The sequence below is a fragment of the Bos indicus genome, chromosome 13, assembly GCF_029378745.1.
Source record: "Bos indicus isolate NIAB-ARS_2022 breed Sahiwal x Tharparkar chromosome 13, NIAB-ARS_B.indTharparkar_mat_pri_1.0, whole genome shotgun sequence".
In the NCBI taxonomy this organism is placed as follows: Eukaryota; Metazoa; Chordata; class Mammalia; order Artiodactyla; family Bovidae; genus Bos; species Bos indicus.
In genome coordinates this window covers 76,010,056-76,034,726 of record NC_091772.1, presented here as the reverse complement: position 1 = coordinate 76,034,726, position 24,671 = coordinate 76,010,056, and the positions used below count along the sequence as shown (strand labels likewise).

General features: G+C 44.5%; 1 long non-coding RNA gene across 1 annotated transcript; it reads right to left on the bottom strand.

Annotated features, from left to right (window-relative positions):
- Nucleotides 1-138: 138 nt before the first annotated feature.
- Nucleotides 139-23,886, bottom strand: LOC139186413 (uncharacterized). The gene is made up of 4 exons (XR_011569956.1): nucleotides 23,594-23,886; nucleotides 21,919-22,253; nucleotides 9,289-9,368; nucleotides 139-297 (listed from the first exon to the last, which is right to left on the bottom strand). It is a non-coding gene; the product is annotated as an uncharacterized lncRNA (long non-coding RNA).
- Nucleotides 23,887-24,671: the final 785 nt, after the last annotated feature.

The following is a 24,671-nucleotide window of genomic DNA, read 5'->3' as shown; positions in this document are numbered from 1 at the left end:
ACTGCCATCCACCAGGCACTCTGCTGAGCCCTGGGAATAGAATGGTGAGCCCCAGTGGGGAGGGGGAGGGAGGGGAGGAGGGAGGGAGGGAGAGAGGGGGCACACTCCCTGCTCTCAGGGAGCCTAATCTAGTGATGGGGCAGGGGCAGGAAAGAAAAGTTGAACACAGAAGCAAGATAATTAGGGATTATAATCAGTGCCATAAAAAGAAATACTTCCCTGGCAGTCCAGTGGTTAGGACTCCAAACTTCCACTACAGGGGACACAAGCTCCATCCCTGGTCAGGAAATCCTGTAACTGCAGGGTGTGGCAAAAAAATACATGTAAGAAAGGAAAAGAAATACATGGATTATTATGATAGGTTAGAGAGCAATCACAGAACTACTTCTTTTTAAAACAATATATATATATATTTATTTGGCTGTGCCAGGTCTCAGCTGTGGCACGAGGGAGCTTCGGTCTTCCCTGTAGCTCACCAGGATCTTTAGTTGAGGCACGTGGGATCTAGTTCCCAGGGCCAGAACCCTCGCCCCCTGCATTGGGAGTGCAAAGCCTTAGCCACTGCACCACCAGGAAATTCCCCAGAACTACTTCTTTGGTTCGTTTTTTATTGTATTTACTTATTTCTTACATTAACGAGGTTCCCTCCCTAGAGGCAACCAGGGTTACCCATTTATTCAAGCAAATGGTTTGCTGTGTGCAGAGCCTGGAGGACTCCGGTGCAGGAGAAGTAGGTGATAACTTCCAGCAGGGAGGCAGGGGGCTGGGACAGGCAGGTTCTGGTTTGTTGTAAAAGAAGTTTGCAATTTATTCTAATAGCAATAGCCGCTGATGTGTTTTCAGCAGAGAAAACACATGTGTTTTCAGACATGGTTTGACTTGCAGGTTTCAGAGATCACTTGGGTGACAGGTGGGTAGAGGGGTGGGCAGGAGTTGGAGAAGACACCAGAGAGGAACTGGCTGCAGCATCAGGGTGAGAGGTTGATGTGAGCTTGGAATTGGATGATGTAGGAGAAAGGGATGGATATGGGATGCTAGGAAAAAACTTCAAGAGATTAGTTTGAAGTGGGAAGAAGGGAAAGTAGAGGTTTTGAGCTGTTGGGAAGAGGGGATTATCAGGTTTGTGCGTGTTATAATGTCTGTAATTTACTTCAATAGAAGCATTTAAGTATTACATAAATGCCAACTTACGGCAGTGATTTTTTTTTTTTTTTTCTGGTACCACAAAGTTTGCAGGATCTTAGTTCCCCAACCAGGGATTGAACTCTGAGCCTGGCAGCGAAAGCACCAAGTCCTAACCACTGGACCACCGAGGAATTCCAAGTCAATGATTCTTAAAAGTGTAGGCTGTTAGACAAGCAGCATCCTCTTCGCCTGGAACAGGTTAGCAATGCACATCCTCCCCTCCCCAGTGACTGAAACAGAAATTCTGGCTGTAGGGCCAGCAATCAGTGACTGAACAAGCCCTGCAGGTGGCTCCGATGTATTTGCATGCATGTGGGCTCAGTCTTCTATCGTGTCCGACTCTTTGAGACCCCATGGACTGTAGCCTGCCAGGCTCCTCTGACCATGGGATTCTCTAGGCAAGAATACTGGAGTGGGTTGCCATTTCCTCTTTCAGGAGATCTTCCCAACCCAGGAATCAAACCTGAGTCTCCTGAGTCTTCTGCATTGGCAGGCAGATTCTTTACCACTCAGTCACCTGGGAAGCCCCGATGCACTTTTCAAGTTTTATTTATTTTTTTAATATTTATTTGTTTATTTATTTAACTGTGTTGGGTCTTAGTTGCAGCACAGGGGGATGTGATCTTCACTGCATCATGTGGGCTCAGCAATTGTGGAGCTTGGGCTTAGTTGCTCCAGGGCACATGGGATCTCGGTTCGCTGACTAGGGATGGAACCTGCATCCCCAACATTGCAAGGTGGATTCTTAACCACCAGACCACCAAGGAAATCCTAACATTCTCCAGTGTCAGAACCTTTGGTTTAAGCCCTGATTTTGGGGGATGGTTGCTAACTGGCTCTCAAGAATGCACAACACAGGAATGACTGACCCATCGTCACAGAAATGGCCATGCTGCCAAACTCAGAGAAAAGTGACTCTCTGAGTTGTTCAGTTGCTAAGTCGTGTCTGTCTCTTTTCGACCCCATGAACTGCCGGCTTCATGAACACCATGAACAGGCTTCTCTGTCCTTCACTATCTCCCGGAACTTGCTCAAACTCATGTCCATCAAGTTGGTGATGCCATCCAACCATTTCATCCTCTATCTCCCCCTTCTCGTTCTGCCTTCAATCTTTCGCAGCATCCAGGTCTTTTCCAGTGAGTCGGCTCTCTGCATCAGGTGGCCAAAGTATTGGAGTTTCAGCTTCAGCATCAGTCCCTCCAATTAATACTCATGGTTGATATCCTTAAGGATTGACTGGTTTGATCTCCTTGCAGTCCAAGGGACTCTCAAGAGTCTTCTCCAACACCACAGTTCAAAAGCATTGATTCTTCAGTGCTCAGCCTTCTTTATGATCCAACTCTCACATCCGTACATGACAACTGGAAAAACCATAGATTTCTTTGACTAGACGGACCTTTGTTGGCAAAGTGATGTCTCTGCTTTTTATTATCTTGTCTACGTTTGTCATAGCTTTCCTTCCAGGAGCAAATGTCTTTTAATTTCATGGCTAAAGTCACCATCCGTAGTGATTTTGAAGCCCAAGAAAATAGAATGTCACTCTTTCCACTTTTTCCCCATTTATTTGCCATGGAGTGATGGGACTAGATGCCATGACCTTAGTTTTGTGTGTTTTTTTTGACCTTAGTTTTTTTAATGTTGAGTTTTAAGCCAGCTTTTTCACTCTCCTCTTTCACCCTCATTAAGAGGCTCTTTAATTCCTCTTTGCTTTCTCCCATTTCGCTTTCTGCCTCTTCCAGTATTCTTGCCTTCAGAACCCCCATGAACAGTATGACTCTTTAAGTGGAGACAGGTAAGAGACAAAGGGAGAGCTCTTAGCAAAGGCCCTTATCAAAGAAAGGGAAACAATGCTGGAGAGCCTGGAACAGCTCTTATAGGTGTGGTTCCCTAAACCCTGGGAAAAAAACAGGCCTTATCTTGAAAAGAGGAAGAATCGGATGCAAAGAAGTTTGCAGCAAACAATAGCAGTCCAGGCCTTGTTGTGCAAAAGTAATGAGGAAAAAAGGTTTTGTTTTTTCAAAAGCAGAGTTCTGACCAGAAAGAAAAAAAAAGTATACTGTGGAGGGAGGTAAAAAAATCAGTTTCCAAGAACAGAGAAGACAGACCAAGAATGTAGATTCAGAGGGACATGGGAGACCAGAGTTAGAGTCTAGATTCACCAATAAAGGAGCAAATATGACCTTGACCAAGGTACTTCTCCTTTCAGTGATTTCAGTACTTTCCCCTCTAAGGGGCTGGGCTGTCAGCTCTCATAAATTTAAAAATTATTCCCAAGAAGAACACACACACTATCACCTCTGTAGTACAATATTTGGCCAAATGTTTAACCAGAATCTAAACCTGGAAAAACAATCAGACAAATCCCAAACTAAGGGACATGGTGTAGAACTAGCCTAGACTCTGGAAAAAAAAAAAAATCATTGTCTTCAAAGGTAAAGGAAGGCCAGAAGGCTGGATTGTATCTAGACTAAAAGAGACTCAAAGGGACTTCTCTGCAGGTCCAGTGGTTACTACACAGCACTTCTACTGCAGAGGGGGAAGGTTCAATCCTTGGTTGGGGAAGTAAGATTGCACACATGGCCAAAAAAAGAGAGAGAGATTCAAAGGAGCTGTGACAATTAAAAGCAATATTTGATTCTCAACTCCTGATTTTTTTTTTTTTTTCAAAAAGGCAGCTATAAAGAAGTTTACTAGGACAGCTGGGGAAATTTGAGCACAAGAGGGTGTAGTAGAAAACAGTTTTATGTTCATGGTGAATTTCCTGAACACAATGATGAATGTATTTCCATGAGGGAGGGCAGGGACCTTGTTCTCAGCAGATAGATGCTGGGTGACCTACAGGTGAAAAATGGGCTCTGTGTACATGGAGCTCTCAAATTGTGTAGGAGGAAAAAGCAAACCAAAAGTATCTGAAAGAACAGAACTGTTGCTTCTCTTAATCTTTGTCTTTTGAAATCTCCCCTCCATCCTCCAAATCTGAGCTGAGTATGGGGTGACCAACTCCTCCCTATTAGCCCAGGACCTTCCCTGGTTTTAGCACTTACATGCCAGAAACTACCTCAATCCTGGGAAAATTAGGATAGTTGATGACTCCGAGGGGAGACCTACATATTCTCAGCTGGGCATAATAATTTCCTCTCAACTAACATGAGGATATGTGGGGAGTTGCCTGGCATTCCAGTGATTAGACTTTCACGCCCGGGTTCGCTCCCTGGTCAGGGAACTATCCTGATCTTCCCTGTAGCTCAGATGGTAAAGAATCTGCCTGCAATGCAGGAGACCTGGGTTCGATCCCTGGATCAGGAAGATCCTCTGGAGAAGGGAACGGCAATCCACTCCAGTATTCTTGCCTGGCGAATCGCATGGATACAGGAGCCTGACAGGCTACAGTTTGTGGGGTCGAAAAGAGACACAACTGAGTGAGTAACACTGCTACTGCTACTGCAGGCAATTACGTTCCCAGAAGCCACACAACATGGCCAAAAAGGTTTTTAAATGAAGGTATTTTGTTTTAAAGCCACCGTTTAGCTTCCCCTGGGTCCAAAGCATTTTCTCTAGGATCAGGTCCCTACTTATCTGAAAATCCTTGAGAGAGAAGCAAAAACAACCATGACTGTGCTAAATTTCCAGTTGCCAATGAGCTATGGAAACCAGGTGACCAGGACCTGGCGTCTGAGCCTGAGATAAGTCCTGGGAAAATGTAAGAAGCCCTATACTGAATTGTTAAATTCAAATTAGTTAGAAGTTTCAATTGTGTTCCAAGCATTATTCTCCTAAGAAAGCAAATGCCCACAGACTAAATCCCTTCAGCCCTCAAACACCCTGCAGCTCCATGAGAACTCTGGTGTTGAGGAAGATGCTCTGTATCGAGGATGAATCAGCGTCCACTTTCTGGTTGCGATATTGTACTATACCTTTGAAAGATGTTGCTATGGGGGAAACTTGGTAGAGGATACACAGGACCTATGTAATTTCTTACAATTTCACATGAATCTTCAGATATCTCAAAATAAATGCTTAATTAGGGGAAAAAAGAGGATATAAGGCCAAGAAGAAGCAACAGTTAGAACTAGACATGGAACAACCGACTGGTTCCAAATTGGGAAAGGAGTGTGTCAAGGCTGTATATTGTCACCCTGCTTATTTAACTTCTATGCCGAGTTCAGTTCAGTCACTCAGTCATGTCTGACTCTTTGTGACTCCCTGGACTGCAGCACGCCAGGCCTCCCTGTCCATCACCAACTCCTGGAGTTTACTCAAACTCATGTCCATTGAGTCAGTGATGCCATCCAACCATCTCATCCTCTGTCGTCCCCTTCTCCTCCTGCCTTCGATCTTTCCCAGCATCAGGGTCTTTTCAAATGAGTCAGTTCTTCGCATCAGGTGGCCAAAGTATTGGAGTTTCAGCATCAGTCCTTCCAATGAATATTCAGGACTGATTTCCTTTAGGATGGACTGGTTGGATCTCCTTGCAGTCCAAGGGACTCTCAAGAGTCTTCTCCAACACCACAGTTCAAAAGCATCAATTCTTTGGGGCTCAGCTTTCTTTATAGTCCAACTCTCACATCCACACATGACTACTGGAAAAACCATAGCTTTGACTAGACAGACCTTTCTTGGCAAAGTAATGTCTCTGCTTTTTAACATGCTGTCTAGGTTGGTCATAACTTTTCTTCCAAGGAGTAAGCGTCTTTTAATTTCATGGCTGCAGTCAGTCACCATCTGCAGTGATTTTGGAGCCCAGAAAAATCAAGTCTCTCACTGTTTCCCCATCTATTTCCCATGAAGTTATGGGACCAGATGCCATGATCTTAGTTTTCTGAATGTTGAGTTTTAAGCCTCTCCTCTTTTACTTTCATCAAGAGGCTCTTCAGTTCTCTGCTTTCTGCCATAAGGGTGGTGTCATCTGCATATCTGAGGTTATTGATATTTCTCCCAGCAATCTTGATTCCAGCTTGTGCTCCATCCAGCCCAGCATTTCTCATGATGTACTCTGCATATAAGTTAAATAAGCAGTGTGACAATACACAGCGTTGACGTACTCCTTTCTCTATTTGGAACCAGTCTGTTGTTCCATGTCCAGTTCTAATTGTTGCTTCTTAACCTGCATACAGATTTCTCAAGAGACAGGTCAGGTGGTCTGGTATTCCCATCTCTTGAAAAATTTTCCACAGTTTGTTGTGATCCACAAAGTCAAAGGCTTTGGCATAGCCAATAAAGCAGAAGTACTCTATGCAGAGTACATCACTTGAAATGCCAAGCTGGATGAATCACAAGAAGGAATCAAGACTGCCAGAAGAAATATCAATAACCTCAGATATGCAGATGACACCACCTTTATGGCAGAAATCGAAGAAGAACTAAAGAGCCTCTTGATGAAGGTGAAAGAGGAGAGTGAAAAGGCTGGCTTAAAACCCAACATTCAAAAAACTAAGATCAGGGCATCCAGTCCCATCACTTCATGGCAAACAGGTGGGGAAACACTGGAAACAGTGAAAGACTTTATTTTCTTGGGCTCCAAAATCACTGTAGACGGTGACTATAGCCATGAAATTAAAAGACATTTGCTTCTGGGAAGAAAAGCTATGACAAACCTAGAAAGCATATTAAAAAGCAGACACATTACTTTGCCGATAAAGTTTTGTTCCTAGATGCAAACTATTTATAACTTTTAGAATGGATAAACAACAAGATTCTACTATATAGTACAGGGAACTGTATCTGATCTCCTGGGATAAAACATAATGGAAAAGAATATAAAACAAGAAAGTATACATGTGTATAACTGAGTCACTTTACCATACAGTAGAAATTAACACTACATTGTAAACCAACTATATTTCTATATAAATAAATAAATACAAAGTGCGGTCCATGAAAATATAGGCCCTCACGCCCCAACTCAGATCTGCTGAATCAGAATCTGCATTTTAAAAATACCCCAGGGAATTCCCTGGTGGTCCAGTGGTTAAGACTCTGTACGTTCACTGCTGAGGGCCTGGGTTCAATCCCTGGTTGGAGAGCTAAGATCCCACAAACCACATGGCATGGCCAAAAAAATTTTTTAATAAACAAACAAAAAAATAATCCCTATTATCCAGATTTAGCAGTATTTAACAGTGTTGTAGAATAAAGATGCACTTTTTAAAATCAGTTCGCACTTTTCACCAAAATAATCCAAATGAGGTATGATTTTAGAGAGACTACTGGTGCAAACCGAGGTCAGAAAAAACATGCTTAAACTTCCCCTCTGGGGTGCGTCGGCACTCTTTCTGCCACGTCAACCACCTCCAAAATAAATATGTGATGCTCCAGGGATAAATCCAAGCTGACATGAGCCATGGTTCCTTGAAATCAGGTGTTTATAATTGAATGAGTCAAAGAAGAGCAACCCAGGACAGACACACACACTCTTTACAACACTGAGTGGGGCTTAAATCCGCCTGGTCAGCAAAGGCAAACTTCCAGAAAATAAACCAGCTAGGATCATTCCAGGCCTCAAATTCTGGACGCTACTCTGGGGTCTTGCCTGGGCTGCTAACTTTTATAAGTGTGTTTGGCAAGACTTTAAAAGCCAGATGCCTTGGCCGCTTGGTTCTTGCAACTGGCAGTTAGTATACAAAATGCCTTCTCCTCTCCCAAATATTAAGGTCTTATTTGGAGGAAAACAAAAATTGCCCCCAGGTTTTAAAGAGGCTGTGAATAAAGGCTGTTTGGACTTTGAAGCCCAACCTGGAGGAAGCAGCAACTGTCTGTCTTTGAAAGATTTCTGTAGCACCAGCTTTCATGCAAGGAATCTTTGTCCAGCTCGGTTCAAAGTCCAAAAGAGAGCTTGGCTCTAGCAGAGTTCCGCAGATATCAGTCGGTCGTGTAATGCCTTTAGGAATCTTGCCGTGGCCACAAATCACTTTTTTATTCCTTAATAGTTATTTTTTTTCTTTAAGTTGATTCACCTTTTAATTTACATTTCTTTAAAAAGGAAAGTTCATATGATCTAATTCTCTTCCTAAGCCAATTGTGGCTTCCTTCGGAAGCTGAGAGCAAATCCAGGAAGCACTGTAATCCTTTGCTACTCAAAGTGAGGTTCATGGAAACCTAGCATCTCGGGTTCCAACTCAGAGATGCTGAATCAGAATCTGAATTTTAGAAAGACCCCCACCCCTCCTCCCTACCCCAGATGTAGGCTTTGGGAAGCAGTGGCCTAAGAGGCTAAGTACAGAGAAAGAGAGACCAAGTCTCAGTCTCAGGGAGGAATCAGTGAAGGAAACCAAGAAAGTCTGAGAAGCTCCAGAATCCTCTGCCTTGGACAAAGCATGCTGGGACCGGGAGGTGCCCTCAGGGTCATCCAGTCACTCCAAGTCCAGTTTAGTAGCCTTTTGGCTTCTTTTCCCACATTATGAATCTGTTTTGAGATAGTGATGACCTCATGCTCAAGAGGTGAACACAGGATTTATGCTTGGCCAGTGAGACCGTGGCCAAGGACAGAGTTGTGATCCAAGCCAATTCTTAAACTTTTGTTAAAACAACTGCCTAAGAGTTGCTAAGTAAGGAGTAAGCTTATTACTTCTGGGGCCATCTCTTAGTGAACTTTTGCCCAAGAATAAAGGGCAAACAGAACAAGAGATGAAAAGTAAGAACATGTATTCAGGACATCATTTCCTGGATCCAGCCATATCTGAAGCTGAAGCCCTTGAACTTTTGAATTGTGCAAGCCCATCAATTTCTCCTTTTTTTGTTCTTTTGTGAAAGTTTTCTATTTTTTGGAATTGACCAATATGCATGGGTGCTCAATCACTCAGTTGTGTCTGACTCTTTGGGACCTCAGGGACTGTAGGCCACAAGGCTCCTCTGTCCTTGGAATTTTCCAGACAAGAATACTAGAGTGGGTTGCCATTTCCTACTCCAGGGGATCTTCCTGACCGAGGAATCGAACCCGAGTCTCTTGCATCTCCTGCATTGGCAGGTAGATTCTTTACCACTGAGCCATGTTGGAAGCCAATTGACTGATATAGCTATGCACAAATAACCATAATTAAATATTTATAATTGCAGACACTATATTTGCCTACTCAAAAAAAAAAAAAAAAAATTCTTGCTATTTACATTGGAATTCTGGTTGTGAACAGGTTTTCTTCTGGTGGCCATGTATTTCCAGGAAGATGGGTCCTGGTCCCAGCCTCAACCTGAAAAAGAGAGGCATGAGAGATAGAGTCAATCATGGGGACTCAGACACCTTGCAGTGATTGGTGGGGCACAGTCACGTGATACCCTCTAGACCAATAAGAGGAGAAATCTGCTGAGTGCTCCTGGGAAAGGTCTTTCTTGTAAACAGAGGTATGTGACATTGTGATTAGAATGTTTTGAACTGTGGGTTTCGTTTTGTCACCACAAGTGACCAAAGCTAAGATGCTGAGTGAAGCAGAGAAGAAATGCAGAAAGAATGTATGTCCTGACCCTGCTTGAGCCCCTGGGAACCGTCTCTACCTGCGGCTCCTTGTCAGCTCCAAGCATTGCTGTCTTGTCAGCAAAGTGATTTCATGGAAGACTCACAAACCTACAGCAACAATTGGGCAAAGAGAGAATATATTCAGGGTTCTCTCTCTGTTTTTTGGCTGTGCTGGGTCTTCACTGCAGTGTGCGGGCTTCTCTTATTGTGGAGCATGGTCCACCCAAGAAGGTGTGGGCTCCAGTGTTGAAGCTCACAGGCTTAGCTTCCCTGAGGCATGTGGGATCTTGGTTCCCCGGTGTGTGTGTAAGTCACTCAGTTGTGTCCGACTCTGCACCCCCATTGACTGTAGCCCGCCAGGCTCCTCTATCCATGGAATTCCCCAGGCAAGAATCCTGGAGGGGGTTGCCATTCCCTTCTCCAGGGGATCTTCCTGACCCAGGAATTGAACCCAAGTCTTCTGCATTGCAGGCATATTCTTTACTGTCTGAGCCACCAGGTTTCCCAAGCAGGGCTCAAACCCACGTACTCTGCATTAGAAGGTGGATTCTTAACCACTGGACCACTGGGGAAATCCCCAGGGTTCTCTCTTGAAAGAGAAGGAATTGTTTCCGTGCAGGAGCCTCAGCTACAATCCTATATCATGTTGGCTCTGACTTGGTTATGTGCCCATCTGTGACCCAAAGACTGATGTTCAGTTCAGTTCAGTCTCTCAGTCGTGTCCGACTCTTTGCGACCCCATGAATCACAGCACGCCAGGCCTCCCTGTCCATCACCAACTCCCAGAGTTCACTGAGACTCACGTCCATCGAGTCAGTGATGCCATCCAGCCATCTCATCCTCTGTCGTCCCCTTCTCCTCCTGCCCCCAATCCCTCCCAGCATCAGAGTCTTTTCCAATGAGTCAACTTTTCACATGAGGCGGCCAAAGTACTGGAGTTGCAGCTTTAGCATCATTCCTTCCAAAGAAATCCCAGGGCTGATCTCCTTCAGAATGGACTGGTTGGATCTCCTTGCAGTCCAAGGGACTCTCAAGAGTCTTCTCCAACACCACAGTTCAAAAACATCAATTCTTTGGAAGATGAAAATACATTGATTGACTTCAGTCAGTCTGAACCCAAGTCTGGAGCATCAGGTAAGGTAACTACCCCAGAAGACATGGGATGAGAGTGTGAGAGCTGGTGTTTTGTGGTCCAATAAATGTGTCTTGGAAAGGTTACAAAAGGATACTTAAAATCTCTTCCAATCCACTGAGCCATATGACTTCAGAAGAAAAAAGATACACGGTACTTAGCCTTATGGGGGATTAAGAAAATGTGTATCCTATGATCTCTGCTCTCAGAGAATTTACAAGTGAGATTAACTGTTCCTTAACAGATTAGCTTGGAAAATCTGCACTTTGGAGACTATATTTTTGGTTGAACACTCTATTCGAATCACATGAGCCACCGTAACAAATAAACCCCAACGTTCCAGGGTTTGCATAACAGACTTTTATCTCCTGTTCAGGGGCCATCCTGTGCTGGGTTGCCAGTTGACTGACAGTTTCTCATCACTGTCTACATCCAGAGGGGGCAGGGAAAAGAGTGCGGAAAGAGTACGTGTTTCTTGACTGCCTCGCCTCGAGCTAACATACATTACTTTTGCTCCTTCTATTTGCAAGAATGAATTGTCTGGGTGTGCCTCGATGCAAAGGAGGGTGGAAAAAGTTCCTGGCTGAATAGCTTCTTTCCAGCAACAATCCTATCCCAAGGGTAACTACTCATCCCTGCTACTCAGATTTTGCCTATAATAACGGCAAGTATCTATGAGAACGCAGAAATCCTTGGACATGCTTAAGCAACTTAAACCCTATACCAAAGTTTCTCATTAAAATATGGGGCCAGATAATTCTCTGTGGTGGGGACTGTCCTTAGCACTGGAGGATGTTTGTAGCATCTCTGGCCTCTATCCACCAAATGCTGGTTGTGACAACCAAAATGGCTTCTGGGGCACACAACATTTCCGTCCTTAGAAAGTTGCCTTCTCCCCCTCCCCCAAACCAGTTAGCTCCCATTCTGACCTCTATCACCATTAGCTTGGCCTGTTCTTACATTTGATATAAATAGAATCATACAGAATGAACTCTTATGCATCTGGGCTCTTTCTCCCAAATAATGTTTTTCAGATTCAATCATATTGACTGCTGGAGGTATCAACAGTTTCTTTCTTTCTTTTTTAACTGTTTCTTTCTTTTTATTGCTGAATATTCCATTTTCTGGTGGCACAGACGGCAAGGAATCTGCCTGTGATGCAGGAGACCTGGGTTCAATCCCTGGGTCAGGAATCCCGGGAGAAGGGAATGGCTACCCAACTCCAGTATTTTTGACTGAAGAACCCCATGGACAGAGGAGCCTGGTGGGTTACACTCTATGGACTCACAAAGAGTTGGACACAACTGAGCAACTAACACTTTCACTTTTTCATTCCATTTTCTGACTGTACCACCATTTACTTATCTGTCCTCTTGTTGGTGGACATTTCCAGTTTGGTCTATTAAGAGAAAAAGCTGTAATGAACATTCCTGAACAAGTTTTTTTGTGGTCATGTGCACATATTTCTCGTAACCCCAGAGTAGAATTACGGGGCAATGGCACCCCACTCCAGTACTCTTGCCTAGAAAATCCCATGGATGGAGGAGCCTGGTAGGCTGCAGTCCATGGGATCGCTAAGAGTTGGACACAACTGAACTTTTCACTTTCACTTTTCACTTTCATGCATTGGAGAAGGCAATGGCAACCCACTCCAGTGTTCTTGCCTGGAGAATCCCAGGGACGGGGGAGCCTGGTGGGCTGCCGTCTATGGGGTCGCACAGAGTCGGACATGACTGAAGTGACTTAGCAGCAAGGTAGGTATATGTCTAACTTTATTAGACATTGTATTGACCTTTTAAAAGAACTAGTCTATTATTTTTATTATTTTAAAAGTAATACATATTCATGGAAAAATACCAATGCTCAGAATAACACTAGTTAAAATTTGTTCAGTGTTTACCATGTGACAGGGCACCGTTCTAAGTGTTTTGTAGATGTTGTAAGCGTTTTAGGACTGTCTTAAATCATTTAGGGGCTTTCCTGGCAGTCCAGCAGTTAAGACTTTGAGCTTCCACTCCAGGGGCATGGGTTCGAGCCCTGGTCAAGAGAACTAAGATCCTGCAAGCCACACAGGGCACAGCCAAAAACAAAAACTTTAACTCATTTAGTTCTCAAGCAACCCCAGGAAAGCAGACATTGATCATCATCTCCGTGTGAATAGGGAAACACTGAATTGCAGGGGAAGGCAGTCACTTGCTCAAGTCATTAGCCAGTCAAGTGGTCAAGCCCCACGTGAGTTCGGGTCACTTGGCTCTGAATCTGTGCTTTGATCTTAGCTACAACTCTGCTATTATCACCTGTCTGGCCAAAGTAGTAGGTGGACACTAAAAGCCTTCTTGCACCCTTCCCCTCACCCTTTCCCCCTGCCCAGGCTCCATCCCCTGAGGGAACCACCTTGAACTCAGTCTCTGCTGTCTTTCTAGAACATTCTTTGTGTTTAGTCAGCTGGTCTAATAGCGGTTAAGAGACTGAGATTCAAAGGCAGCCCATACAGAGCAGTGTGACCTTGGGAACGTCTCTGAACTCTCTGCAGCTTCCTCATCCTTAAGCTGTGCAGAGGAACAGCACCCATCCCCCAGCCTGGTTGCAAACACAAGTTCAAGGCAAACACTCCAAAATGTTAACTTCCAGCATCTCGGGAGCCCCTAGGAGGCCAAAGAGCGGGGCGGGGGGTGGGGTGTGGGGGGGGTGGGTGATACACACCTCCATCCCTCCCCATCTCAGTCCAGAATGATAATACCTGAAAGTGGAGCCCAGGGAAGCTCCCGACATTAACATGAGAAAGAGGTGTGTGTCTTACAAAAACACTCCCTTCTGAGAACTTCAGAAAGCCAAGAAGCCTCCTGCTAAAGCAAGTGAAATTGTTAGCAGCTCTTTGGGATCCCATCGTCTGTAGCCCACCAGGCTCCTCTGCCCATGGGATTCTCTGTCGATGGGATTTCCCAGGCAAGAATATTGGAATGGGTTGCCATTCCAGGGGATCTTCCTGACCCAGAGCTTGACCCCAGGTCTCCTGCATTGCAAGCAGATTCTTTATCATCTGAGCCACCAAAAAAGTCCCAGCTTCCTGCTAAGACAGCTCCAAATGCATTCTAGAGTGTTGCCATTTCAAACCACAACATCCCCAAGAACCCCAAGATTGCAAGCTCCATCCAGGCCCGAACTGGATTCAGGGATGGGCAGAGAGAAGAGGGACCCAATCCCCTGATCCCAGCTACCCCACGTGTGTGTGCACTTGTGTGTGTGCATGTGTGCGTGTGGCTTGCGTAGCCGTAAATTTGCTTGGTAATCCTGCCCACTCTTTCAGGCTCTGTGGGAATAAATGACGATATTGCAAATATGTGCCAATAAAACACATTGTTTTTATACCAAATGGAAATACAGTGTGTAGACTGTTTTGTAACTTTTTTCTTAATTTTCTTAGACATCTTTTCCATAACAGAAGACTTTTTTTCTTTTTAAAGCCTGCTGTACACCATTTTATAGACAGACCACCATATCTTCAGCAAGGTGCTTCTCAAATCATCAGATAGATGATGGATACAGGGCTTGGTTATATTCTTTTCTCTCCTTTTGAACACGTCTGAAATTTTTCAATATAACATAATAATACAATAAAGGAAAGCACCATGCTACAATAGAATTTTTCTGTGTCAGCCTGTAAAGCTGACTTCTCTCTAAAAGTCATCCTCCTTCATATGGATAGAAAACTACAGTTAAAAATCTAAGCACTATAAATGAAATTAGAAATTGGTGCATTAAAGCTGTCCAACCGTGAACTGGCGAAGGTTGCTCTCACGCTTGTTCAGAGCTCATCTTGATGGCTTCCTGATTCTCTGAAGACTGTTGGATAAGGCAGAGAACAACAGCTCTCAAAAGATCATGTGGTATCTTAAGAAAGTGACTCATTGGAAACTTGAAGTCAGGCCCTATAGGTTACTTACAATAACAGTTAACTCTTACATAATGCTGTGCTGTGCTTAGTCGTTCAGTCGAGTCCAACTCTTGTGACCCCACAGACTGTAGCCTGCCAGGCTCCTCTGGTCCATGGGATTCTCCAAGCAAGAATACTTGGGCTTCCCTGATAGCTCAGCTGGTAAAGAATCCGCCTGCCATGCAGGAGACCCCGGTTCAACTCCTGGGTCGGGAAGGTCTGCTGGAGAAGGCAACAGCTACCCACTCCAGTATTCTGGCCTGGAGAACTCCATGGACTGTATAGTCTATGGGGTCGCAAAGAGTCAGACACGACTGAGCAACTTTCACTTATATAATAGTGACAGAATGCCAACCCTTCTTGCTTTATGCAAGTATTAACCCACTTGATTCTTCCATCAATTTCCAGATGTATATCTAGTATTATGCCCATTTTAAGATGAGAAAACAAAAGCATGGAGAGCTTGGATGACTTGCCCAAGACCCCACAACTAGTAAGAGGTAGGACCAGGATTTGAAATCCATGGCCATACTCTTCGTTCTTATTTTCCACTGCCCCTCTGTTAATTTGGCAATGCATCGCTAGCATACTAAGTATCAGATAACAGGGAACTGGGGGCAGGTTGGGAAGAACAGTGAAGATCATTCTGTGCCATTCGGTAGAAATCGGGTGTCCCGATAGCAGTAAAAATCATCGATATTACTTATGTTCCCTGGGAAAGCTATAAAAGAATAACCACCATTTTAGGGAACTTCTAAGTTCCACAGTGCTAGGAGAAAAATACATTGTGATCATCTTATTTATGTCAACAAATATTCTGTGTACCAGCTCTGTTCCAGGCACTGGAGAAACACTGTGACATGGTTTAAACCCACGTGAAGCTTATTGGAACCCGTTTCCATCAATATAATGAGTAGAAGGGCTACTGTACGAGTTCTGGAGCTCAAACCTTGAAAGGCCTTGCAGCTTCTATTTTCACTCACTTGGAACTCTGCCCTAAGTTCCCCAGGTCACCAAAAGCACTGAAGGAAAGACCTGAGGTGAAAAAGACCCAGGCATCTGGCTGTCCCAGCAAACCCAGAAGAACCATACCCAAAGACTCATAAGAAAAAAACACGTTTTAAGCAATTGCGTTTTGGGATCGTTTTTTTGTTACATAGCAATAGATAACTGTTACAATGGAATATAACCATGAAATTGAATAAGTAGTGTGCAGCAAAGCTACCGGGTGCTTTCAAGTCATATAGTAGAGGAATCTGACTTAATCAGAGGAAGGAGGAGGGCCTCATAGGAGAAAGACATGAGTTCCTAAGCCAGACACACCTCCATTCATACCCAAACTGTCGTTTCTCTGCTGGGTGACTGTACGTAAGCAAGCTAGCCTCTCTGAACCTCATCTGCAAAATGGGGATCATTAAACTTAGCCTGTTAAATGAATGGCAAATAAGATAATACATACAGAAGCTGTGACACAAAAAGTGCATATTCAATATATGGTGGTCATTTCCTTTATACAACAAATCACAACACATCATTCACGATCTACTTTGTGTGGGGTCAGGGAAACCAGGTCCGTCTCAGATCACAGAGGCCCAAACAAGGATCAAAAAAGCTGGAGGTTTTTTTTGTCTATTTGTTTTGTTTTTGCTAATTTAGAGCTGGAGCCTCAGAAATTAATAGATGCATTAGAGTTTCAAAGCCAGCTTTGTTTTTCTTGGTGCATGAGGAAAGAAAACAGAGTGAAAAAAAAAAAAACTGCATTTCATCACTTGCTTGGTTTAAGGAGACCAAACAAGTCAATTAACTTGAAAGTGAGTGTCCAATCACTGGGCCAGCCCCCCTGCCAGGCACAAACACTTACAGGAGAGTGGATCAGCACTGGCAAAGTTTCACCTGATCACTGTCAAAATGTTCAAATACAGCACCACAGTGCACACACACAACTTTATCTCTTTGTCACTCCTGGAAACCTCTGGTTTGATTCCAGCAGTTTAAGCTTCTAAAGAAATGTTGAGTGAAGGCTGTGAGGGAGGAGCTGATACTTACACCATCCCCCCAGGCAGGGCAGGCCCTCAGCTAGCAAATTCCCTGGACTGGGTCCTATCTTCTTCCAACCCTGCGTGCAAAATCTCTAACACTCCTAGTGTCACGAACAGCAGACTTATTTTGGGACCAGAGATGGACCCAGGTTTAGTGGGACCTGAAGATTTCGCTATCTGAGGAAGCCTTCCTTAAAAACTAGCAAATGGGACTTCCCTGGAGGTCCAGTGGTTAAAACTTCATGCTTCCACTGCTGGGGGGCACAGGTTCAATCCCTGGTCGGGGAACTAAGAACCCACATCCCGTGAGGTATGGGCAAAAAGAAAAAAATAGAACCAAGCAAATGAACAGAATGATGAACACAAATTTAAGTGTAAAGGTGAATACTGACTTAAAATGAGAAATCACCAAAAAAAAAAAAACCTATGGGAGAGGGGTTTTAGTAGCCAAACCCCAAAGTGGCCCCTAGTGATCCTTTGCTCCACTGGCTCTCACGGCTCTGTGCAGGCCTCCCCACTTCCACACACACAGAGCCATGGGCAGGTCTGTAAGACCAAGAGAATCAGGCAGAATGATGATACATTGTCGCTTCGGAGATAAACTTACAAAAGATACCAAGTAAGGACACCAAGTTTGTCTCCGTTGCTCTCTCTCTCTTTTTTTTTTTTTTTTTTTTGGCCACTCTATGTGGCAGGTGGGATCTCAGTTCTCCCACCAGGGATCAAACCGGTGGCCCCTGCACTGGAAGCGCAGACTGTTAACCACTAGCCCACCAGGGGAGTCCCCTCTTTCTCTTCCTTAAATCACTTGCTCAGCCAGCTGCTCTGCCAGAAGCTGGCTTATGAAGAGGCCCGTGAGGCGAGGGACCATACTTCTGCCAACAACCACATAAAAGAGCTAGAGCCCCATCCTGCAGTCCTACTGAACCTCAGGTGACTGCAGCCCCCAGGGGGAGACCCTGACCACTCAGCTAAACCCTCCTGGATTCCTGACCCCGCCCCAGAAACTGTGCAAGAAATGTTGACTATTTTAAGCTCATAAATTTCGAGGCAGTTTGTACCATCTGCTAAATCTGCTAAGTCGCTTCAGTCGTGTCTGACTCTGTGTGATCCCATAGATGGCAGCCCACCAGGCTCCCCCGTCCCTGGGATTCTCCAAGCAAGAACACTGGAGTGGGTTGCCATTTCCTTCTCCAGTGCATGAAAGTGAAAAGTGAAAGTGAAGTTGCTCAGTCGTGTCCCGTGTCCGACCTGTCGCAACCCCATGGACTGCAGCCTGCTAGGTTCCTCTGTCCATGGGAGTTTCCAGGCAAGAGTACTGGAGTGGGGTGCCATTGCCTTCTCTGAGTTTGTACCATAGCAATAGATAAGTAATACAGTGGCCTTCGGACTCGTGTTTTTTTCTTCTGAGGTTTCTGTAGGTAATTTACCATAAATGCTCATGTACAAAGGCTTCCTGTTTACTGCCTGGCTTCCATCTGCACCAAAATCCTTGTATAACTCGCAGGGTTACTGTGTGGCCCTACTTCCTAAAAGAGTATGGGGGCACAGAGCAGAAGCTCCAACTATGTTTGTTGAATAAATGAGTAAGTAAACCACCTGATGGTCCAATGGTTAAGAATCCACCTGCCGATGCAACGGACACAGGTTCAATCCCTGGTCAGGGAAGGTTCCACATGCTTTGGGGCACCTAAGCCCATGCTCCACAGCTATTGAAGCTGACAACCTAGAGCCCGTGCTTCACAACAAGAGAAGCCAACGCAATGAGAAGCCCTCAGACTGCAGCTAGAGAAAGTGCAGCAGTGGAGGCCCGGCGTGGCCCTTAGGAACATAGTATATAATATAACATATTGTATAGGAATATAAAATGTCCTCATTTTACATTCAGGAAACAGAAGCTCAGAGATGTGAAGTAACTAGCTGAAGATCACACAGCCTGTCACTGAGAGAGTCTTATTCCTCTATGGACGGTCTGTAGGGTCCATTTCTTTGATTTTTTCATGTATCAAGTCCATACTAAGTGTTTAATAAACGCAGATGGACTGAAAGGGTTAATGATATGCCCCATCTTTCTCTCCTCTGGGTAAATGTCTCTTTAACCAAGAAACTGGAACAATCTGGGGTGGAGGAGGCAGAGGAATTGTCGTTGCCTTCTTTATCACGGATGGTGACAGAATAATGCGGGACTTAGTGAAGCAAAACCTAAAAAACTAACAAAATCACTTCAAAAGTATCCAGAGACTAAATCTCAGAATAAAAGGGGTTTGTGTTGCATTTCAAAGCATGATAGTCAAAAGTTGGTTTTGTTGGCCTCAAAAGGCCTATGTAAAAACAACTTTCTGAAGGCTACGTGAAAACAGTTCATTACCGTCTGGTTTGAATTTCACTCTTTTGAACAATTACACAATCTCCAGATTGACGCACACAGTTAGGGGCAGGGTCCTCAAGAGTAACCACGGGCAACGCTTGGCGAGCACTTTCTTTCCTTGAAGTGGTCATTATAAGTCAGTCAAGTTCAAAAGTTAGCTGTGTGTCCTGGGAGCCTGGGGGTGGGGGTGGGGATTGTGGTGAGTCACGGGACTGCTCTGGCTTCCTCTGAACCCTGGAATTCTCTAAAATTGTAATGATCTGGGAGGTTTATGGATATTCTAATTAGGCCATGGGTAATTTAATTTTGGAGTGGTGGAACTGTCTCCTACATGTTCACTGAATAAACACGAAAGCCTTTGAAAATTAATGGACTTGTCCACTGAGTTATTATTCACAAAAGTCTCTACAACTTCAAGCATATTCTCTGACCAATATTTGGTGCTCAATAAATTAACAAAGTTGTCAACTTCAATGGGACTTCATTAAATACCCAAAAGCTCTGACTTTTTTTATTACCTCCAGGCCTCTGGACTTTCTGTTCTGTCTGATGATCGGATGGCTCCTCAATGTCAAGGATAGTCAATAAGTCAATATCCACTGTTTTCAACTCCCAATATCCATTCTCCTCCTCTCAGGAAACAAGACTTTATTTTCTTTCTAGGCATCTACCTCTCCCCATCCCTCTCCCATGTGGTTTTGGAGGACTGATTTCCCTCCAGAGATGGCCATGTACCTGGGCTTCCTCAACCTGCGTGCTCAGTTTCCCGGCCACACTCTGGATCAGAGAGAGACGTGAGCCAAGTTCATCTAGTCAGGCCCAAACCCTCTGCTTTGCTTTGTTTTTTTTTTATAGATTTAATTTTTTTTTTTTTTTTTTAGAGCAGTTTCTGATTCACAAGGACTCTGTACCAGTCCAGTGGCTAAGACTCCATGCTCCCAATAAAGGGGGCCCGGGTTTGATTCCTGATCCTCAAACTAGATCCCACATGCCTCATCTAAGAGTTCTCATGCCGCAACTAAACATTCTGCATGCTGCCACAGACTGAAGATCCTAGGTGCCATGACTAAGACCTGGAGCAGTCAAATCAATATATAAAAATAAATATATTTTTTTAATTGAATAGAAAGTACAGGGCGTTCCCATATACCCTCCCTCCTAATACACACACACTTCTCTACCCTCAGCATTCCCCACCAGATGGTACGTTGGCTACAATCTGTGAACCCACACTGACACATCATTGTCACCCGAAGTCCATAGTTAACCTCAGGGTTCAGTCTTACTGGTGTATATTCTATGCCCGTGCATGCTCCGTCGCTCAGTCCTGTCCAACTCTTTGCGACCCTGTGGACTGTAACCCACCAGACTCCACGGCCTGTGGACTTTTCCAGGCAAGATTATTGGATTGGTTTTGCCATTTCCTACTCCAGGGGATCTTCCCCACCCCGGGATCAAACTCTCGTCGCTTGTGCCTCCTGCATTGGCAGGCAGACACTTTACCACTGGGCCACCTGAGATATAGAATGGCATGGGTCCATGGTACAGGACTGTCTCACTGCCCTAAAGATCCTCTACGCTCCACCTATTCATCCCTCAACCACTGGTTGTTTCTCCATAGTTCCACCGTTTCCAGAATGTCCTATAATTGTAATCACACAGTACGGAGCCTGTTCCTTTGCCCTTGCTGCTAAGTCGCTTCAGTCGTGTCCGACTCTGTGCGACCCCATAGATGGCAGCCCACCAGGCTCCCCCGTCCCTGGGATTCTCCAGGCAAGAACACTGGAGTGGGTTGCCATTGCCTTCTCCAATGCGTGAAAGTGAAAAGTGAAAGTGAAGTCGTTCAGTCCTGTCCGACCCTCAGCAACCCCATGGACTGCACCCTTCCAGGCTCCTCCATCCATGGGATTTTCCAGGCAGGAGTACTGGAGTGGGGTGCCATTGCCTTCTCCGTCCTTTGCCTTTACTGATATGCATTGACGTCTTTCCGTGACTTGGCAACTCATTTCATTTTAGCACTAAGTAATTTTGCGCTGTATGAAGGTGGCACAGGTTATTTATCTATTCACTCAACGAAGGACATCTTGCTTGCTTCCAAGCTTGGCACCTATAAACATTTATTGAACTTCCCTGATGGTGCAGTGGTTAACAATCTGCCTTGCAATGCAGGGGACACGGGTTCAATCCTTGGTCTGGGAAGATCCCACGTGCCAAGGAGCAGCTAAGCTCCTGTGCTACAACTACTGAAGCCCTCACTCTAGAGCCCGTGCCCCAACACAGAAGCCACCACAATGAGAAGCCTGTGCCCCATAACTAGAGAGAAGCCCCTGATTGCCACAACTAGAGACAAGTCCGCATGTAGCAACAGAGACCCAGGTTCTGTGCAGATGTAAGTTTTTAACTAATTTGGGCTAAATACCAAAAAGTACAATTTCTGGATTATACAGTAAGAGCATGTTTAATTTTATAAGAAATTGCCAAACTCTCTTCCAAATGGCCATTCCGGGACTTCCCTGGTGGTCCAGTGGCTAAGACTCTACGCTCCCGATGCAGAGGGCCCGGGTTCAATTCCTGGACAGGGAACTAGAGCCCACACGCTGCCACTAAAAGATCCTGCCTGCCGCAACTAAGACCGAGAGCAGCCAAATGAATAAATAAATAGAAATAAACACTTTTGTAAATGGCTGTACCATGTTTGCACTGCCACCAGCAGCAAACAAGAGTTCCTGCCGATCCCCAGTCTTGCCAGCACTTGGTGCTGTCAGTCATTTGGATTTTAGCCATTCTAACAGCTCTGTAATGATATTTACTTACAGTTTGAGTTTGCATTTCCCTGATGACATTGCCATTTGACTATCTTCTTTGATGAGGAATGTGTTCAGATCCTTTGCCCATTCTGTGGATTGTAGGCTTTCTTATTGTGGAGTTTTAAGAGTTCTTTGTCTATTTTGGAAAACAGTGTTTCATCAGGTACGTCATTTGCAAATGTTTTCTCCCATCTGTGCCTTGCCTTCTCATTCCCTTGACAATCACTAAAGTTTTGTTGGATCATCTAGCGAAGTGGTATCTCCCTGCTGAGGTTGTTGGGAGGATGAGACAGAAGCCAGGAGCAGCTGGTAACTATTTTACAACCATAGGGAAGAGGCATCCTAAGATTAGAGTCAAAAAAAAAAAAAAAAAAAAAAAATGAAAACAGCTCACAGACAGATAAAAGGCAAATGGCTCATAAACGTATAAAAATAAGATCATCTCTTACAAGAAATGTATTTAAAGCTATAAAGTGGCATTGCTTTTCACCTACCAGATTGGTAAAATGAAAAACTTTTAATAATACTAATTTTAATTATTTTTTAATTTTATTTTGTGGCTGTGATGGGTCTTCGTTGCTGCTGGGGCTCTTCTCCACTTGTGGGAGCCAGGGCTACTCTACAGTTGCGGCGGCTTCTCCTGTTGTGGAGCACAGGCTCTAGAACACAGGCTCAATCTAGTTGCCTCCCAGGCATGTGGGATCTTCTCGGATCAGGGATGAAACCCATGCCTCCTGCATGGCAGGGAGATTCTTTACCACTGAGCCACTAGGGAAGCCCTAAGAGTTTAACAACTTAAATAATATTTTTTTTACTAATAATAATTTGTAATTTTTAATACTTTTACCGATTTTTAATTGGTAAAATGAAAACAATGTTTTTAACATTAATTTATTTATTTTTTATTTTTTGGCTGCGCAGCTTGTGGGATCTTAGTTTTCCAACAAGGGATTGAACCCACACTTCCTGCATTGGAAGTGCAGAGTCTTAACCACTGGACCAGGGAAGTCCCCCCAAATTTTTTTAAATTTGCTGAGGGTGTGGGGAAAATGGCACTGTCAACTGAACTGGGGCTTGGATACAAATAACAGAGGCATGACGAACTGGTGGCGTAAGTGAGACAGACGTTCATTCCTTCTCTCGTGTAGAAGAACTCTGTAGGTCAGCTGTCCGGGGCTGGTATGTTAAGTCTGTTTCCCCAAGGGTCCTGGTTTCTTTCCGTTTGCCTGCTTCATCTAGCCTGCCACTCTTAAAGCCACAGGACTCAGGATAGCGGCTGGAACACCATCTGTCCTATCTGCATCCCTGCAGCAGGAAGCAAGGAGAGAGAGAGACAGGTACACCCTTTCCTTTCTGGAAGCCTCCACCTGCTTCCACTTACATCTCACTCGCCAGAACTGAGTCATGTGACTATACCAAACCGCAAGGGAAGTTGGGAAATTTATCCGTGATTCTAGGTGACAATAAGCTATACTAGAAGTTGGCGGTCTGTTAATATGAAGGAACAAAAAATGGATGTTGGGAAATAACTAGGCATTCTCATATGTTATTTGGCAACAACAGAAATTGGTATAACCTTTATATTTGTCTCAGTTGCTTTTCAATAAATTGCTTCACTTCACATTGTCAGTACTTTTTTTTCAGATAAGAAAACTAAGGCAACGATAGATGAAGTAACTCACCCAAGGACTGTATTAATCAGGATTCTTGACAGTAAGGAACAGAAATCCAAATCAAATTAGCTTACGAAAAGAGAAGTCACAGGTCCACTGGATTGCAATCACACCGACAGTTCCAGCTTCAGGTATGGACTGATCCAGAGGCTCAAAGAGTAAGATCACGATCCTCCCTTCATCTCTTGGTCATTTCCTTTGCTTTGGCTTCATTTCCAATAAGCTTTCCTTGGATGGTGCCCCACCAAAGCCCACAGTAGGTACAACCCTATATCCTATCATCCTTTGATAGAAAAAGAGCACATTTCTCCAAGACTTCTAGTAAACATCCCAAAACTGACTCTCACTGGACTGCTTTGGGTCACGTGCTCATCTCTGAGCCAATCACTGAGATCAGAGAAGAGCTATACTGGGGACCAGGCAGATCTGAGTGACTTGCTTATTCATGGAGCCCAAGGGTTGGTTGGGGTAGGGGGTGGGGGGCAGGGTCAGCCCCACCAGAACCAGTGACTAAGTGGGGAGGGGAAATTCCCCTGAGGAACCCTGGAGTGAAGTTCCTACAAGGAGGAGGAAGAGTTGCTAGGTGGACCGAACTACAGACATCTACTATAGTCCTGTGGTGAACTTGGGCAAGGTCATGCCAGGAGCCCAGTTTCCCAGTTCCTAGTTCTCTGTGCACATCCAGGACCCCAGCTCTGCTGGTTGCCTAGGAACCCACTTTTAAGAAATCACAAAATGTAAACACAGACTAAAGGAGAAGTAATCAGAGGAGAATCTTACACGAAGGGGAGAGGTTGAGAAGGCTCCCGGAAAAACGCTCAACTTTTGGACTCTGTTACCGTATTCACCTTGTCAAAAAGTTTTTAAACTGATGAATTACATTCCAAAGGACTGAAATAATTTGCAGATGTGATCGAGGAAATGCTGTTAGTAATCTTTGAGAAATTGTAGCAAGTGGGAATGGCTAGAAGATTGTACTTGGGCAAATGTTTGTTGCTGTTTTAGTTGTTCAGTGGTGTCCAACTCTTTGCAACCGCATAGATTGTAGCCCACCAGGCTCCTCTGTCCATTGGATTTTTCCAGGTAA